General features: G+C 51.4%; 1 long non-coding RNA gene across 1 annotated transcript; it reads right to left on the minus strand.

The window, feature by feature from the left end:
- Nucleotides 1-2229: 2229 nt before the first annotated feature.
- On the minus strand, nucleotides 2230-7200 carry LOC121821688 (uncharacterized). Its single transcript, XR_006062487.2, has 3 exons — nucleotides 6899-7200; nucleotides 3821-3943; nucleotides 2230-2809 (listed from the first exon to the last, which is right to left on the minus strand). It is a non-coding gene; the product is annotated as an uncharacterized LOC121821688 (long non-coding RNA).
- Between the last annotated feature and the right edge of the window lie 1372 nt (nucleotides 7201-8572).

Below are 8572 nucleotides of genomic sequence, written 5' to 3' on the forward strand. Positions count from 1 at the left end.
CCCTGTGAAAAGGGAAAGGGTCATTGACCCTCTGAAGGGGTTGTGACCCACAGGTTGAGAACCATCATTTTCCAAACACTCTCTGGCTGATGGTGGTGGGATTCTCCAGTCCCCACCGCCGCTTCGGCATGGTCAGCCATCCTGATGTCCACCATTCTTGCAGTGTGTGAGGTGCTAGCGCTGAGGTTTTTCTTTGTATTTCCCTGGGAAGAAATGCTGTTCTTTTATTTCCCTCTGTGCGTGACTGTAAAGTGTCTAGTCCAGTCTTTGGCTCACGTGCTCCTGCCTCCGTTATCTTTGAAGTTTTCATCTGTTGGACAGAGTTGTCAATTCCGAAATCTGAATTTTTCCCCGTGGTCCGCTGAGGGGCACCCTACGACACCTATGCTAGCTCAGGACCCTCCCGTGTCTCAACAAAGCTATGGGGGAGAATTCGGACTGCCTTCTCTGACCCTGGCCCCTGGGTGTACTGTCTCTTTGAGACAGGCAGAACTGCCTCTCTAGGTCAATCCATGTCACTCCTCTGTTCTCCATGCCCTGGAGGGACCCATCAGCATCCGAGATGACATCAGGCCCTGGCGTCCAGAGGGATGCTTCGGCCCCTTTCTCTTCCCTCCAGGTATCCTCATCTACTACTAGAGTGGAACCCTTACCACCAACACTACCTTGTCCCTTCTCACTGCCAGGTCTTGGCTGGACTCCCCCTCCACCTGCAATGACAGCCCCAATCTCTCTTTCTCTGGCCTGCCTTTCTTTTCTCTTTAAAAGTCAGGCAGTAGTGCACATCTGTAATCCCAGCACTGGGGAGGCTGAGGCAAGAGGGTTGCAAGTTCAAGCACAACCTGGGGTACATAGCCAAGGCCTGGTTTAAAACAAACAACAAAACAGTGTGATCAAATAGTATTCTTCTGATAGGACTTCTGGGGAGTCTTCTGTACCACCCCCCTGCTGTGGGATGGTCTGTATGTCAAATTGCTCTGATTGGTCAATAAATAAAACACTGATTGGCCAGTGGCCAGGCAGGAAGTATAGGTGGGACTAACAGAGAGAACAGGAAGGCGGAAGGAGAGACTGCCAGCCGCCACCATGACACGCAGCATGTGAGGATGCTGGTAAGCCATTAGCCACTTGGCAAGGTATAGATTTATAGAAATGGATTAATTTAAGCTGTAAGAACAGTTAGCAAGAAGCCTGCCACAGCCATACAGTTTGTAAGCAATATAAGTCTCTGTGTTTACTTGGTTGGGTCTGAGCGGCTGGGGGACTGGCGGGTGACAGAGATTTGTCCTGACTGTGGGCAAGGCAGGAGAACTCTAGCTACACACACCACCACCCCCAACTGAGCCAGCCCTACCTCCTGCAACCCCATAACACTGGGGCATCCATCTACCCACAAGTCCCTACGGACATCTTCGGCTGCTGCCTTTCTCTAGGCTCCCCAATGCTAAGTGCTTCATCTCAGCACTGAAATTCCTACCTGTGGCAGGAGCTAGACAAGAGCCTGCCAACTGAATGATCCCCTTAGTTCTGAAACGGCTATTTCCAACTCTGCCATTAAAGGGAGTATGTGGTAGAGGGGGCAAGCTAGAGGGGATGAGATGAACGGACAGAATCCCGAGCCCAACCCCAGGACTGACTCTGCTGGACGGACAGCATCAACCAGTGTGCCCGGGCAACCCTAAAGAGCTGTGCGCTTGAAGTCGTCCTTGGAGGCTCCAGCAATGCCCAAGAGGATGGCGGGAGGGGCCAAGGGAGTGCAGGGCTCTGTTCCACCTCTGCCTTGCTCTTTACCTCAGACAGGGGGGCGTGGGACCCTTCCCTTCCGGCTCAGGAGGGGTTGGTGCTCCTGGGGTCAGAGGAGGCACCTTCCACCTCAGTCAACTTCCAGGCTCGCAAAAGGATCTGTTTGGTAACTTTCCTCTCATTCTGGAGCCCGCAGGAGGAGTCTGGCATTAATCTACCCACTGTGGTGCAGACTCTCCTCATTCACAGCTCGGCCTGTTTGACTAGGACATCAGGTGTGGGTGTTTGCAGCAGGAGGAGAGAATCCAGGACTCTGGGCGGAGTGCAGCCTGAGGCTGGACCCCTAGCTCCCATGCTGGCTCCTCTCCACAGCCAGTTTGTCTGGTGGCTTCCTGTACCCATTCTCCAGTGACAGCAGCTGACCACCTCATCATGCCCGTCCTCCCCCACCTTTGGGACATCTCTGACAAGGGGAGAACACTCAACTTTTTTTTTTTTTAATTCAGGTTTTATTTGTAATGTTTAAACACAAAACTTTTATTGGTGTCTACCAATTGTACAAAATAGCGAGAGAACTGTGAACTTCAAACGTCCACCTGCCTCAGGACTCCTCTCCACCCCACGGGCCATGTCCTAGCCTCTGAGTCACAGGGAGCAGACACAGGTCCTCTCCATGACAGCCCCTCAGGTATGTGACATCAGCTCTCCTGCTTCCCCCAGCCTTTTCTTCCCCAGGTCAAAGGTCCTCAGCTCCTACTCATCTTGCCCATGTCGTGGTTGTGGGTTCCCTCAGCAACCGCCCGGTGGTTGCCATGTCTGTCCTCTGTAAACTGTTGCCAGCTCCAGGGATTCAGACCTTGGATGTTTGCTTCAGCCTTCAGAGATGAGGCCTCGCACTGAATCCACTTTGTAGGGTTTTATTTTCATGTAGTCGGCCATGCTCTTGACAAATAGACCCTGGCTCCCAGCTTGCTCAGCTGTAGTCTCCGCAGGAAAGGACCAGTTTTTTTTTTGTTTTGTTTTGTTTTTTCCAAGTGTACTCTGAAGTCCTTCAGGATGATGAATGCTAAGGCCATGTGAGAGAAGGGGAAACGGAATGGAGAGGGTGGATTGCGCCCTCAGAGAACATCTTTTAAGGCCTCAGCTATCACTGCCCCCCCACAGGGGGTGGGGGGGCCATTCTGCAGGTGGTAGAAGCACTGTGGGAGGGACTTGCCCGCTAAAGCATCTATGGCATCTGCATTGAGCTATCTCCCACCCTAGATAGGAACCTCCACTGTCCTTCCAGCACAGGAGTCAGCCTGTCCTCATCTCTGTCTTCACACATGTCTCAGATAAAGGGTTTAAATTGGTTTGGAGACCCCATGCTTAGATTTAGGATTCCCATGTGTCTTAATGACCATGCTCAAGGTGAAAAGTTGGCATCTGCCTTCCTGAATATGAAGTCTTTCCCTGGAGATCTGTGGCCCATGGGCAGCTGTCCGTGCCTCTGCTCCAGACTCTCCTCAGGTCTCTTTAGGGTGAACTACCAACCCAAGTAGGAGCCATCCAGCAGGCCTCACAGTCCTTGAGGACAAGGGTGTGTGACACACAGGCTGTCCCTGTCCACCAGCCAAGCTTCCCAGACTGCCATCTGTCCTGCTGTGATAAAACACCATGACCCAAAGTAACTTGTGGGAGTAGGGGAGGGTTTATTTCAGCTTTTTAGCTTTAGTCCCTCATGAAGGGGAAGTCAGGGCAGGAACTCTGGAGGCAGGAACCTGGAGGCAGGAGCTGATGCAGAGGCCATGGAGAGTGCTGCTGACTGGCTTGCTCTCCGTGGCTTGCTCAGCCTGCTTTCTTACACAACCCTGGACCATATGCTCTGAGATGGCGCTGCCCATCATAGGCTGGGCCCTCCCACTTCATTCATTAATTGAGAAAATGCCCTGCAAGCTGCCCTCCTACAAGCCAGTATGATGGAGACATTTTCCCGATTGTGATTCCTTTTCCCAGATAAACTCTAGCCTGTGTCAAGTTGACAAAAACCAACAAACAAATAAACAACAACAAAAACAACCAAGATTCTGTCACTTACCTTGGGGACCTTTGGCCTGTCTCTCTGGAACCCAGATCCTACATTTGCCACCATCCTTTACGTTTTTGAAGTGATGCCCAGAAAACTGACTTGGGTCTTTGTGTTCCCAGAAGCACGGCGGCTCTGAAGAAGGAAGGGAGACTCACTGCCAAGGTTTCAGAATCCAAACTCTTTTGTGCTCTTTTGTGCACTTACTTTTTGGCCTTAACCTTTGTGGCAGAGTGATGATTGATTGACTGCAGCCCGGGGAACAAAACGTCCCATGCTGGAGAACTTGTCTCTGCAAACTTCCCTTCCCTCCCTCCCTCCCTCCCTCCCTCCCTCCCTCCCTCCCTCCCTCCTTTCATCTGTCTGTCTCCCCATTTCTTCATCCCTTCATTTTGTCCACATCACTGAGGACACTGAGGAAAGTCATTTGAGCCTAATTCAAATATGAGACCAAAAGGCCATGTTAGTCCACACAGCCTTCGATGCTAAGACGAAGCTATGGTCTAGTCTCCCAGCAGAAAGTGGGTCGCCTTATCTCAGCTCAGCTCAGTTCAGGCACAGGGTTGGAGAAGCCTGGGCCCACCCTTCATCAGAGAAGAATGCCCTTTGTGACATTCAGGTTGCATTTGTCTGGAGTTCCCACACATGCCCGTGGGATCCTGGAGATTAACTGTGAAAAATGACCTATTTTAACAGGTGCACACTTGTGTGTAAGTGGGATTTAGCCCAGCGTGGAATTATTTTACCATGGAAATAAGTGTGGGCACTGAGAAACATCACTCTTCTGACCACACAGGAATCAGACAGAGGGTCAACACCGGGGAGTTCCCTGCGACTTGAAGCGGATGTGTTGGTTGGATTTTTCCAGAGGACGCTGTGGTGCCATGGGGAAATAAACAATAATACCTACAAAACATGACTGTTTGTGTTCCAATTCCCTCTTCAAAGTAGGTCCCCGCTCTCCAAGGAGCAGGGACTGAAAAACTTCACTAACTCTGTTCAGAGAAGGTACTTTTCCAGCAGGGAAGCAAACGCACATCGCATATCATCGTCTCAAAAAGGTGCCAGGGCCCAGGGAAACCGGCCCTGGCTCTGTCCCATTAACACCCTCAGGATGCCTGGAGCAGAACAAAAAACCAAAGGCCTAGGACCATGGACCTGCCTGTCCCCTGCTCACAGGACCGTTCATTTGAACAACGTGCATGGTCCCTGGGCCTCACACTGAAGTCCTAGTGGCCTGCTAGCATCTCCCAGCAGCTGGGTAGGCCAGCAAGGAAGAATTTCAGAAGTGCCTGAGGGCAAAATACGGTTGTGAGGGTGGCAGCTGGTCTTTCCTGTGACTTCACTTTCACAGGAATCTGCTCTGTGGGGATTTGGATTTGGCAATCGGCAGAGGGCTCCCAGAGAAATGCATTTCCTTAATGGGAGAATTCAACCCTCCCTCCTCACGGACACCCTGTAAGAGGACATTCCCGAATAGCCCCGAAGGTATGAGTTCCCAGTCTGTTCATCAGGGTGGTCTCTTTAAGGAGAAATGCCTTAAAGAGATGTTGGCCCCCAAGTACAGTTGCTAGGTGATCCTCTGCAGGTAGGTCACCAGGCTTGTCTAAGGCTTTTAAAAGGAAGAAAATGTAACCTGCTCCTTGTGTTCCTCAGGGCCAGCTCTTTCCATTTAGGTGTTTGCATAGACCTCATGCGCTAGTATGTATAACGTCCAACAGGGAGCATGTGCTAGAAATACCAAACAAACATGGCTTCTCCATGCCTGCACATACTGGTCCCCACCCCCCTCCTGGCTAAGGGTAAGGTGAAGGCTGACTGAGTATGCACGTGGAACTCTGTCTTCTGAGAGTTAAGAGGGTACCGATGAGCGGTGTTTCATAAAAGATACTAATTGTGACAATTTACTGCCTACCATGCCACAGGTGTATGATACCTGCGTATATTAATCGAACCTTAACAACCCCCTGAAAAGTAGAGATAGTTTCATTGTGTAGACGAAGAAGCTGAGCTTCAGAGATGCTCTCAAATTTGCTCAAGGACACTCAGTCTGCAGTGGTGACGGCTTTGCCCTCTGCTCCGTGTCCTGTGACATCTACCCTCTCCCCAGCCCCTGGGGCATAGTGATCATGAACATAGAACACGGAGTACAAAAAATGGTGTGCAGGTCAGGACGCCCAGCTTTCTTTCTGAGAGAGAGAGAGAGAGAGAGAGAGAGAGAGAGAGAGAGAGAGAGAGAGAGAGAGAGAGAGAGAATTCTGAGTCCCGTGCTTCCGGCAGCTGTCTGAAGTCGATAGTGTCTGTTTCCTAAATCATCTATTTTCTAGCTTGCAGAACCATGGCTCCATTGGTCCTCTTCTCACGTGCCACACTACGGAAGCTCCTAGCTCCTGGCTCACCCCTCCTGCCCTCTTCCAGGCAGCTATCCCAGCCCCCAAGACCTAAACCAATGGGAGAAGAGAGGCCTCCAGAGGGGCAAAGCTCTCAGACTTCCCTAGTGAGAAAATCGATACCGAGTCCCGGCTCCTCTGACCACCCAGAGGGTGGGCCTGCCTGGGCAGAGCAGTGGACTTCTGTGGTCCCCCCCAGAACCTTATTTACTATCGCCCAGATTCCCAGCCTGGCCTGTCAGCCCGGGCCTGCCTGCAGCTTCGGGAGGCACTGGGGAGGGCCAGTTTCAGGTCTGATGAAAGCCACCGAAACCAGCTCAGAGCTCTCATGAAAGGAACCAAGAAGAGGCGCGGGGCGGCAGGCATGACTGGACTTGTCTTCCTCTTGGGGTGATGGAGACAAAGACGGCCTCATCCCCAGGGGAGCGCTGTGTCCGCCCCCCCCCCCCACACACACACACAGCCTCCTTGCCTGGAAGAAGTGACTAAACCTCTGAGTCCGCACCAAAGCACCCTGGAAGCACAGGCCGCTTCTAACACCACGGCAGTGTGGATAAAAAAGTGAAAGGGGTAAACGGGAAGGTGGCAGCATCGGTTCCTGTCTAGACTGCAGTTTGGGAATGCAGCCGTCCAGATGAAAGGGCACATTATTGGAGACAGGCTATAAATCCACCGGGTCAGCAGGACCACATTCATTCACCTAGGATTATTTACAGTTCTTTGCAGTCTCTGGCCATTGGCTGTCCTACGGCCCTCCGCTTCCAAGTTTCCACGGAGTCGCTGATTGCGTCATAACCCGGAAGTAGCCAGTCACATCTGATTTCATTTTGAGGGGCCTCACTCCAGGAGAGCGTGCTCCCTCCTAAGCCCCTGCAAATCTTCGGTTCTTCACTCCGGACTCTAGAGATACCCAGAGTGTTAGGAAAGGGAATGGGGTAGCCACCCCATGCATCGACACCTGGCAGGGCAGGGTCACCAAGGGGGGGCTATTAATTCCGTCTTCACAGCACCCTTGGGCCCTGCCCATCACCTTTGTGCAGTCCGTCAAGGTCGTGGGAAGCTGCTGGGGCCAGATGATGTGGCTCCTTTCTGAACTGCCAGCCTGGGATCCTCGGTAACTGGAGCCCTCTGCCCAGCCACCGAGGAAGAGATGTCACCGAACTCTGCCAGAGCGAAGGGTTTTAGGCATCACCACGAGGCTCGGCCAATACCAAGGAGCTAGGCTGGGTTCTCCTCAGTCTGGAGTCCTGCGGTCTTAGCTGCATGAGACTTCTGGACCTGGATGATCTCTGCACATTTGCAGCTGAAGAGTGCAAACCCCAGTCAACACGCTTTCTCTTGGGAGTCCTCTGTGTCTCTGCAATGAGACAGCTGGACTAGAGAGAAGGTCAGCCCTGCTTCTGCCACGGGACCTGAACACAAACGTGTAGTCTCAAGTCTCTGTATTGGCTTTCTTTCCATTCCTTCATGGATACCTTTGCTTTGCTTTTACTAATATCAGCATATACAATTATTCTAATGCGCAAACGATTTTCCCATCTGATATTATGATTTCACCCTCCTATGATAAATCAAATAAAGTGTCTGCTGGCATGGGTGGTATTATTTCAGATCAATAGTAATGCTGGTACAGTGGTTCCTTGCTATCCCTGGAAGATTGCTCCCAGGATTCCCTGAGGATACCCAAAGCCTCAGATGCTCAAGTCCCTTATGTAAAGTGGTATCGTGTCTGTGCACATCTTCCTATGTCTTAGGTCCTCTTCTGATTACAGACAGTACCCAATAGAGTGGATATGCTACCGATAGCGGCCATACCATTACTTAAGGAAAAACTATGGGAAAACACAGGCTGTGCATGTTTGCTACAGACACATTCATTGTTGTTATTGCCTTTAATGTCTTACTACATAGCGCAGGCTAGCCTTGAACCCCTGCTCTTCCTGCCTCTGCCTCCCAAGTGCTTGGATTATAGGCATGCACCACCATGCCTGGCTCAGACACTTTGTGTGTGTGTGTGTGTGTGTGTGTGTGTGTGTGTGTGTGTGTGTGTTGTGTTATGTACACCATCGAGACCAGAGACCAACAGGTATCTTCCTCAATCACTCTTCACCTTATTTTTTGAGGTGTGGTCTCTCACTGAACCTAGAGCTCACAGATTTGGCTCGACTAGCAAGCAATCAAGACGAGGATCCTCTCGGCTCTCCCTTTCCGGCTCTGGGATTACAGGCACAGACCCAGTTTTTAACATGGGTTCTAGAGATTCAAACTCACACCCTCCGACATGTGTGGCAAGCACCTTATTGACGGAGCCCCAGACCCCCGACACAGTTTGGGTTTTTTGGTCATATATTTTCAGTTTGTGATAGAATGACTG

Source organism: Peromyscus maniculatus, chromosome 12 (genome assembly GCF_049852395.1).
Source record: "Peromyscus maniculatus bairdii isolate BWxNUB_F1_BW_parent chromosome 12, HU_Pman_BW_mat_3.1, whole genome shotgun sequence".
Classification (NCBI taxonomy): Eukaryota; Metazoa; Chordata; class Mammalia; order Rodentia; family Cricetidae; genus Peromyscus; species Peromyscus maniculatus.